Consider the following 11,380-nt stretch of genomic DNA (forward strand, 5'->3'; position numbering starts at 1 on the left):
TTATAGATATCCGCCGAAATGGGTATCATGTTGAGACAATAGATGAAATGAACGTGGAATATCTTTGTATTACAAAGAATATTTCTGGCCAGAAATGCATTGTAGAAAAGTTACCAACTTTATCTTATGGCTTATACTATTCAAAGATTAGTACAGTTGAAGCACACTCTATTGTAAACGAGAAGTTTACTGATTCAAATACTTTTGTGCTTTGGCATGGCCGTTTGGGCCATCCTAGATCAATAATGATGAGACAAATTACTGAAAATTCGAGTGGGCATCCATTAAAGAACCTGAATATTCTTACAAATGATAAATTTTCTTGTGATGTTTGTTATCAAGGCAAAATGATCACTAGACCATCACCAATGAAGGTTGGCATTGAGTCCCCTACCTTTTTAGAACGTATACATGGGGATATATGTGGACCTATTCACCCACCTAGTGGGCTATTTAGATATTTTATGGTCCTAATAGATGTATCTTCAAGATGGTCTCATGTTTGCCTACTATCATCTCGCAACCTGGCGTTTGCAAAGTTATTAGCCCAAATAATTCGATTAAGGGCACAATTCCCAGATTATCATATAAAGGCTATTCGCCTTGATAATGTTGGAGAATTCTCATCTCAAGCTTTTGATAATTACTATCTATCAGTTGGAATAAAAGTTGAACATCCTGTAGCTTATGTTCATACTTAAAATGGCCTTGTAGAGTCATTTATTAAACGGCTGCAATTGATAGCAAGACCACTACTTATGAAAACAAAATTGCCCACTACTGTTTGGGGCCATGCTATCTTGCATGCAACATCACTTATCCGTCTCAGACCGACATATTATAATAAATATTCTCCGTCACAATTAGTTTTTGGTCATGAACCAAATATTGTCCATCTACGAATTTTTGGATGTGTTGTATATGTGCCAGTAGAACCACCACAACGCAGTAAGATGGGCCCCCAAAAAAAGTTAGGAATATATATTGGGTTTGAATCACCCTCTATTATTCACTATCTCGAACCATTGACGGGAGATTTATTTACTGCTCGATTTGCAGATTGTCGATTTGATGAAATAAATTTTTCACAATTAGGGAGAGAGAAAAAGGAAATCAAAAGAGAAATTGTGTGAAAAGTTTTATCATTATCTCATTTTGATCCACGTACCCCTATATATAATCAGGAGGTCCAGAAGATCATCCATTTACAAAATATAGCAAATCAAATGCCAGATGCATTTACTGATTTGAAAAGGATAACTAAGTCACATATCCATGTAGAGAATGTGCCTATACGAATTGATGTCCCAGCAGGACCATCTACTAGCATAAGAACTAGTGAACCTAAAGCACGCCTGAAGCGTGGTAGGCCTTTGGGTTCTAAGGATCGAAATCCTAGAAAAAAAAGATTGACAAATGATCAAAATGATATTATGAAGAGATCTCCTGAAGAGACCCAAGATCTGATTAGTTCTGAGATTCCTGAAGAAATCAATGAACCTGAGACTCAAGTGAGTGAAGAACTTTTAATTAGTTCTACTGGTGATGGGATTAATTTAAATCGATCTGAAATAATGGTGGATAATATTTTTGCATATAATGTTGCACTTAACATTATGCAAGATAGTGAGGATTGTGAACCCTGATTTGTTGAAGAATGTCAACAAAGATCTGATTGGCCAAAATGGCAAGGGGTAATTCAATCAGAATTGAACGCACTTGCTAAAAGAGAGGTCTTTGGACCAGTAGTCCAAACACCTGCTGGTGTAAAACCAGTTGGTCATAAATGGGTTTTTGTGCGAAAAAAGAATGACCAAATTGAAGTTGAAAGATACAAGGCTCGCCTTGTCGCACAAGGATTCTCACAACGACCTGGAGTCGATTATGAAGAAACATATTCATCAGTTATGGATACCATAATATTTCGATATCTCATCAGTTTAGCCTTACATGAAAGACTTGAAATACATATATGATGGATATGGTTACAACTTATCTGTACGGGTCACTTGATAATGAGATTTACATGAAAATCCCTGAAGGATTTAAAATGCCTGAAGCATATTCGAAATCTCGGGAAATGTATTCAATCAGATTACAAAGATCTTTGTACGGTTTAAAGTAATTTGAGCGCATGTGGTATAATCGCCTTAGTGAATATTTACTGAAAGAGGGTTACATAAATGATGTTATTTGTCCATGTATTTTTATAAAGAAAATGACATCAGAATTTGTTATACTTGCTGTTTATGTTGATGACATAAATTTTGTTGGAACTCCAGAAGAGCTCCAAAAGGCAATTGAATATCTTAAGAAAGAATTTGAGATGAAAGATCTTGGAAAAACAAAACTTTGTCTTGGATTGCAAATTGAACATTTAGCAAACGGGATCTTTATGCATCAATCTGCCTATACAAAAAGGGTCTTAAAACGCTTTTACATGGACAAAGCGCACCCATTGAGTACACCAATGGTTATTCGATCACTTGAAGTGAATAAGGACCCATTCCGACCTCCAGAAGAGGATGAGGAACTCCTTGGTCCTGAAACACCCTATCTCAGTGCAATTAGTGCACTTATGTATCTTGCTAATGCTACAAGGCCTGGCATAGCATTTTTTCTTAATTTACTAGCAAGATATAACTCTTCTCCTACTCGGAGACATTGGAATGAGATTAAGCATATTTTGCGATATTTAAAGGGAACTCTTGATATGGGTTTGTTTTATGCTAACAAAGGTAGTGCAGATCTTGTTGGCTATACAGATGCAGGTTATTTATCTGATACCCATAAAACTCGATCTCAAACCGGGTACGTATTTACATGTGGAGGTACTGTCATATCATGGCGCTCCACAAAGCAGTCAATTGTTGCTACTTCTTCAAATCATGCTGAGATAATAGCTATTCATGAAGCAAGTAGGGAATGCATATGGTTGAGATCAGTGATTCATTTTATTCAAGAAAAATATGGTTTGGAGTGTGATAAAAGATCCACAATTTTATACGAAGACAATGCTGCATGCATAGCCCAATTGAAGGGAGGATTTATAAAAGGAGATAGAACGAAGCACATTTCACCAAAATTATTCTACACACACGATCTTCAGAAAAATGGTGACATTGATGTGCAGCAAATCCGTTTAAGTGACAATCCTGTAGATTTATTCACTAAATCTTTGCCAACTTCAACTTTTGAGAAGATGGTATACAAGACTGGAATACGGAGACTCAAATATTTGAAACAAGGTTTTCATCAGGGGGAGTAAAATACGCGATATACTCTTTTTTCCTTACTAAGGTTTTTTCCCACAGGGTTTTCCTTATAAGGTTTTTAATGAGGCAGCTAGAAATACGTATTACTAAATATGTATACTCTTTTTCCTTCACTAGGATTTTTTCTACTGAGTTTTTTCTAGTAAGGTTTTAACGAGGCACAATACCTTTTAATGAACATCCAAGGGGGAGTGTTATGAAAATAATTATATTGTAGATGTTCATTTATTACTCCGCTATAGATAATCTTCCTGAAGAAGATTATCCATTTAGTACTCTGTTGAAGTTTATCTACAAGCAGCTGATGCAGGCAGGTTGCAAGCAGCTCAATGAAATAATTTGCAGCAGCTTCTTATTAAACATGCAGGTTGCAATAAGCTCATGCAGACAGCTTACAAGCAGCTAAAGAAAAGCCTTGCAGCTGCTTCCTTAAAAGCCTCGCAGCTGCTTCCTTTCTTCTATAAATAGAGGAGTTTTCAGTTCATTATGTACATAAGTTTGAAGTTTGAATAATATATCAGTTTCTCTCTATACTTGTCTTTACTTTACAGTTTTTATTTTATAACACATTTCAAATAGTTTAAGGATATTTTGGCCCTTTTACTTTTGAAATAAAAAAACCTCCATTACTTCATATGTTTGTTGATTAATTTCTTAAGAAATTAGTCTTGAATACTTCATATGTTTGTTGATTAATTTCTTAAGAAATTAGTCTTGAATACTTCATATGTTTGTTGATTAATTTCTTAAGAAATTAGTCTTGAATACTTCATATGTTTGTTGATTAATTTCTTAAGAAATTAGTCTTGAAGATTTTGTGGAGAATCAAATGCTCGAACCCGTAACCTAAACGGGGACGAAGGTACATAGCCCCAAGGGTGGTCAACTTAGTTATATACCATTAGATTTTAATGGTATATAACATATATTAAACACCTTTTATAGGGGATTATTTTTACTTATTTCAAGTTTGAACACTCTGAATGAAATTTCTGGCTTCGCCACTGAACCCAGATGTCACATAGAGACAATTTTACCGTTGCTTCAAGGTTGCCCTTCAGGCTCCGTGATGGCAACCTTGACATAAATTTATGTACATTGAGTCATGATCAAATTTCAGTTCGATAGAGTTTTTTGGTTTTCCTTGAATCTCCTTAGATGTAGGATAAAGTTGTAACCACTAAATTGCAACTCTAATCGCGTACTCGTGCATAACTGCATCCTAAGTCCAACCAAAATCTAAGATCTTCTCATTTTCAAGGTCGAAAGTTAAGAATTTTATATAGAACTTATTTAAAATGTTAATGGAAAAAACAGATTATGAACCAAAATGATTATTAAAATCACATTTGTTAGAACATGCGCAATGGAAACAAGTAAAAACTCAGGAATCACATACATGTAATTTAGACAATAATTTAATTACAGAGCTTAGAAGCACTAACCTCTCGAAATTGTTGCACAAATCGTTCATCGAACAAGAATCCAAGACTGCAGTCTTCTGCTATACTCATAGTAAGCCTTGGACGAAAATATTTGTGTGAGCAAATATTACTTCTCTGAAGAGTGAGTTATAAGGTGAAACTAGAGGGTGTTTGGCTAAGCTTATAAGCTGGTCAAACTAGCTTATAAGCACTTTTCGGCTTATCTACGCGTTTGGTAAAGTTAAAAGTACTTATAAGCCAAGTGCTTATAAGTCAAAAATAAGCCAAAAGCCATAAGCTGGTCACCCCCAGCTTATAATATTTTAGCTTATAAGCACTTTAAGTTTGACCAAATTTTTTATTATTTTATCCTTAAAATATTCTTTTTTAGAACAAAACTCTTACATCGATATTCACCGCCTCAAATACTATTTCAACCTAACCCTCCCCCGCCTCTTCAAGTCTCCCGCCTCTTCAAGTCTGCAATGCCCATTGACTATTTAAGATAAGCAAATTCTCTATTCCTTTGCATATTTATATCTATGTGATTGTGTATTAATCTTTGAACTGTATGTAATAAATCAGGATATATCAAATTTTTGATGTGTTGCTTTCTAAATGTTGTGGTGATAAAGACAGTGTTTGTTTCTCTTCAAATATTTTGTCCTATTTAGGTTTATTTTTTACTGAGAAACTTTTATCAATTTATTAATTATTATAACTTATGATTATATGCTTATCATAAAATAAATAATATTTATTATAAAAGTTATCTTATCTAAGCATAGTTGTATTTAAAATAAAATGACAAATAGAATATTTTATATTTGGATCGATTTGGAATCTAAAATTTTGAAGAAATTACGCTCTTAAAAGTATAAACACTTCTAAGGTTATTTAAGTCATTTTAACAGAAAAAGAGCTTATCAATACTTTTTTTATCAAATACTGCAGCAGCTTATTATCAATTTCAGCACTTGTATCCAAACACGTAACTGCTTATTTATTAAATCAGTTTCAGCACTTAAAAAGTACTTTTCAGTACCTAATGCTTATCAGCTACTTCATATCAGCTAATCCAAACGGCCTTCTAGTCTTCTATTTGTAGACCCGAAATTAAGCCAAAAATCGTGTAGGATTCTGCTAGTGCAGTAGAATCCTAGTCCAACTCAAACAGAGAATTTTTCTCCTAAGTAACTTTCTTTCCAAATCTGTTAAGGTTTTACTAGGTATAGTAGAGATCACATAAATAATAAGAGGCTACCAATTATAGTATTAATTTGAAATTTTTGGACGAATTAAGAGGGTGTTTGGATTGGCTTTTAAGCTGGTCAATTTAGCTTTTAAGCTCTTTTTAGTTTTTTTTCAGTGTTTGCCAAAGCTATAAAGTGCTTAAAACAAGGCAAAAACAATAAGCTGGGCAACCCCAACTTATTGTTTTTTGGCTTAAAAGCTATTGCTGCTTAAAAGTCACCTTTTTTTACAGTTTATTCAACTAAAAACTGCAATTGAACTCCTCAATATAAATTTTGAAATTCACCAACACTTATTTTAACTCCCCGAGTTATGATTATAAATACCAGTTAATTAAACTAAATCACTAACAATTTAATTTAATCAACTAATTAAATCTTTTATAATTTCGCTTAAACTATATCATGTGACAGATACAAAATTCACAGTCGGATTTTCACATGAAAACTTATAAGCTTATATAATGGGGTATTATCAAACTCAAGGCCGAGTCATAAATTCTATCAATTAATTATTATTTTACAAATGTCATTCGTTATTGTCCAATCTATTAGACATATACTAACTCAAAATAGAGTTGTACCTTTTGATAAATTAAAATAATAAATAAATCACATTGATCATAACAACTATATCAAGATTAGGAGTATAAGCTTATTTAATGAATCAGAGAGAATGTTTTATGTATTCAGTACAAAAACATCTTTTCTCTACTTGGTCCCTTTAATATGCACTACGTATACTAGTACAAGAAATTAGAGTAAAACTACTCCCATAATCAAGATAAATTATACTTTAATCTTGTGCTACAATCATCAAGATATTTTCCCCAACAATACCTTCGATTGTGAACATAATTTATTAATTATGAGAACCGATAATTTAATCTTATGTGCATGAGTTAAAACTCCATACACTAAATCGTCAACTATATAATTAGAGAGCACACACGTACAAATGATATATTTAAAATAATATTTTATTGAATTGAATAAATTAAATAAATAATTGTTTTATAAAGAATAGAACATAATACTATAGCTAAACCGCATGGTTAATAGAATATCCCAATAATTTCCCACTTAGACTCATAACCATGCGTCTACAACTCTAATACCCATTCCTTCTACATGCTTGTCAAAAGTCTTTTGTGGCAAGCTCTTTGTAAGCAAGTCAGCCAAATTGTTCATTGACGCTATTTTTAACACTTTTACATCACCTCTCTGAGTTATGTCCCAAATTATATTGATATTTACGCTCAATATGCTTACTCCTTTTATAGCTTCGCGGTTCCTTCGAGTTTTCAACTGCACAACTATTGTCACAATAAAGCACAATTGGTGCTTGAACTGAAGGAACTACATTAAGCTCTTTGAGAAAGTTTTTGAGCCAAACAACCTCTTTAGCTGCCTCAGAGGGAGTAACATATTTGGCTTCCATGGTGAAATCAACAACACATGATTGCTTAATACTCCTCAAACTTATGGCTCCACCTCTCAAGGTAAAAACATATCCCGAGATAGATTTTCTAGAATCTCTATCTGACTGGAAATCTGAATCAGTTTAACTAACGGGTGCAAGATCACTTGAGTGATAAACCAACATATAATCCCTAGTACTTTTCAGGTACTTGATTACATGTTTAATGGTAGTCCAGTGTTCTCGTCCAGGATTAGACTGAAATCTGCTAACCATGCCAATAGCAAAGCAAATATCAGGTCTAGTTCATAGCATAACATATTATCACTTTTAATGAAACCATTTCTCCCACTACGATAATGCAGTGGTATGTCAATACTGGCTTCCAAAATATGTTCCTGAGATGAGTCATTAGTTACTCCATTGCTTAATTCCTGTAAAACTAGTTTACTTCTAGGAATATGGTTCATCAAATAGTCCTTTTCTAAAAATATGGCATTTGTCGCAACAATTACCTTCTTTATTTGGTACAACAAAATAAACCTACTTTCGTTTCCTTTGGATATCCAATAAAAATGTACACTTCTATCCTCGATTCCAATTTATCTGCTTTTCCTTTCAACATATGTGCTGGACAACCCCAAACCTGAATGTGCCACAAACTAGGCTTGCGCCCAGTCCACAATTCTGCTAGGGTTGAAGATACTGACTTTGAAGGAACTAAATTCAGAATATAATTTGTTGTTTCTAAAGCATATCCCCAAAAGGAAGAAGGCAAATCGGAATAACTTAACATTGATCTAATCATTTTCATAAGGGTCATATTTCTTCTTTCCGCCACACCTTTGTTGTGGTATTCCTGGGGTAGGTAATTGAGATATAATTCCTCATTATGATAAGTATTTAATGAGTTATGCGGAAAGGTATTCACCACCACGATCAGATCGTAATGATTTGATATGTTTATCATGTCGTTTCTCCGTTTCCATCTTAAATTCTTTGAATTTCTCAAACCATTCAGACTTACGGTGCAATAGATAAATGTATCCATATTTTGAGTAATCGCCTGTGAAAGTCATAAAGTACTCAAAACCACCTCCTTCTTATATATCAGAGGACCATAAAAATCAGAATGAATTAATTCTAACTTATCACTGACTCTATTTCCTTTTGGGAAAAATGTCTCTTGGTCATTTTTTCTTCTAAACAGGATTCACATCTTGGTAGTGCCTATACTTTTAATGAACCCAAAGGTCCATCTAAAGCCAACCTTGAAATCCTATTTTGATTTATATGGCCCAGACGTAAGTGCCACAAATAAGTTTGACTCAATTGAGAAATATATTTTCTTTTATGTGACAGATTAATATTATTTAATTCTTTTGGTTGTAGCATACGATGAGATACATAAAAAATAAAAAGCTCATGTACTCTAGCAGCAGTGTAGATAAAACATTTATTAAACTTAATAACAACAGAGTTATTAGCAAAATAAATATTATAACCAACATCCATTATTTTCGAAACCGAAATCAAATTCCTTCTAATGGAATGTGCATATAGAGAACATCTTTTAAAACTAAAACTCTATCACTACTAAAGAAAACTCTAATATCTCCTAATGCTAAAGCTGGTGTTGGCTCGCCATTGGCTTGAAAAACGCAAACTTCCTTCTCACTTAACCGATGCATTTCCTGAAACCCCTGCAAAGTAGTGCAGATATGATTAGTGGCTCCTTAATCTACACACCAAAATATGGTAGAGATAGCCGCTAAACAAGTTTCAACGATATTTAAATTTGAATTATCTTGCTTATTCAATTTTGCTAGATAGGCAGGGCATTGCTTTTTGTGATGCCCAGGTTGCTTGTAGTGATAGCACTTTCCTTTGGGCTTTTTCACACCAGCAGCCGCACCTCCAGGTGCCAAAACCTTGTGAGCCTTCTATAGACAATAAATTGCGTCAAGAAAATAAAATCAGGACTGAAAAATATTGCAACAATTATAGTATTTTATTTCAAACAATATGATTGTTATAATCTTTATGAATCCTCTGATTTTTCTTTTCAACAGTAAATAAAAGAGCCTTGAGCTTAATCTTGAATTTTATTTTCTTTTAACCCAAGTGCTTGAGGCCTAATATTGATCTTGACGTATTTTAGTCCAAGGGCTCGCAGCTTGTTCTTGAATCTCCGTCTTGATCTTTCAATCCTTAGAACACTTAGATGCTTGTAGCTTTTAAAGAAATCTACAGCATTTGATCCACGAGCTCTCTCTTGCTCTTTGTTATATCTTCTGGTCCCTTTCTGAGTTATGAAGACCCCTATTTATAGCTGTGGGAGGCAAGAGTTATGATGAGAATAAACTCTTTTCGACCAATCAGATTGAAGAGTGACAAGGCCGTATTTGATTAGCCGGAACATGTCACTTGCATATGTGACACATTTTCATTGGCCTTTTAATTTGACTTGGCATGCCTTGTCATTTTGACATGTGGCATGATCCTATTGGCTCTTCTGTTTGACTTGGCATGTCACGTCATTTGACACGTGGCACCAAACGGGGCCTCTAGGAAGATGGCATCTTGGGCTTAACGAAGTGGGCTCATCATCTGTAGCCCAACTAAATGGGCTAGCCCAATGGATTAAGACTTTTTTAATTTAGTCCATATATATTTGGACTTATATAATTAATCTAATTATATTAGTCCATAATACTTAGTTGGACTAACATATTTAATATATAGTCCAAATTATTTTATTGAATTTAAATCCAATAAATTTTGTATGCCTACACATTCTTCTTTTTCTTACAGCCTCTCGGCTTAGAAATCGAAGTAAGTGGGTTGAATGAAGACATGGTTGTTGATAATCAATTTTGCCCTCATATTTTTAAAAATTTCATATATATTTTTAAAATATCATTCCTGCATCATCATCAATTTACAAGAGTCATATAAGTACTTTCTGTAATTTTGCATAATTTTTAAGGCTTTTAAATTTATTTTCTTGCTTTTAAGTTACTCAAATATTTATTAATTACTATTTCAAATTATTTTGTGATGGCGTAATCATCCAAATTTATTGTTTACACCTACATATATGCCTTATAATATTTTAGTTCATTTTATATAATTACATCTGCATTTTATGAATTATTTACGTATTTTTTACAATAATAGCTTGTACTTTACAATTAATTGCACTTTGTCATTTTATTCAGAGTCAAAATAATTTATTATATTTTTATAACCTGCATCTATTATTTTAAAATGTTAATTGGCATAAATATTATTATTTTTATTTAACTATTCTATTAAATTATTTTCCCTTAATTTCATATAGTTAAAATCCAGCCCAATCCCCAAGCCAATTTTTGAACCCAATAGGCAGCCCAAATACCCCAAAACCCTTTGTCCAATAACTCTATCCCAAACCAAACAACCCATATGATCAACCCAGTCACGACCCCTTTAAACGACCCGCCCCGCTCCCCTTCTGATCTTGAGCAATGATTTCAAATGATCAACGGCCCACAATAGCCCTTCCCATTTCCTTATATCTCCCTAACCCGAACCCTAGAGACATTTACCCACCCACCCGCCTCTGAATTCTCTCATCTCTCTACCCTAAACCCTAGCCGACCATGGAGATCCTTTCTTATTCTTTCCTTATACGCATTTATACGCGGGTTATACTTACCTTTCCTGCTATTATCACTCATTTGTGGTAACTTTTGTTACCATGGAACTTATGGAAAGCTCGATTCTCATAAATCCGGCTTTGATTCTATGGTTATGGGTACGTTTGTGGTTCTATACACTGGAGAAGAGAAAAATCTCTCTTGTATATAGTATATCTCCGTTGATTCCGTCGTGATTGGGGCTTGTTAACGATTTGCTCTGAGTTTGATTCCAACAAGGGTTTGGATTCCGATTCTTCTTTTACTGTTTCTTCATTGATTGTATTTCCTTATTTTGTATTTAATTGATTGTCTTCTATATTTGTTC

The sequence above is a fragment of the Nicotiana tabacum genome, chromosome 24, assembly GCF_000715075.1.
Source record: "Nicotiana tabacum cultivar K326 chromosome 24, ASM71507v2, whole genome shotgun sequence".
Classification (NCBI taxonomy): Eukaryota; Viridiplantae; Streptophyta; class Magnoliopsida; order Solanales; family Solanaceae; genus Nicotiana; species Nicotiana tabacum.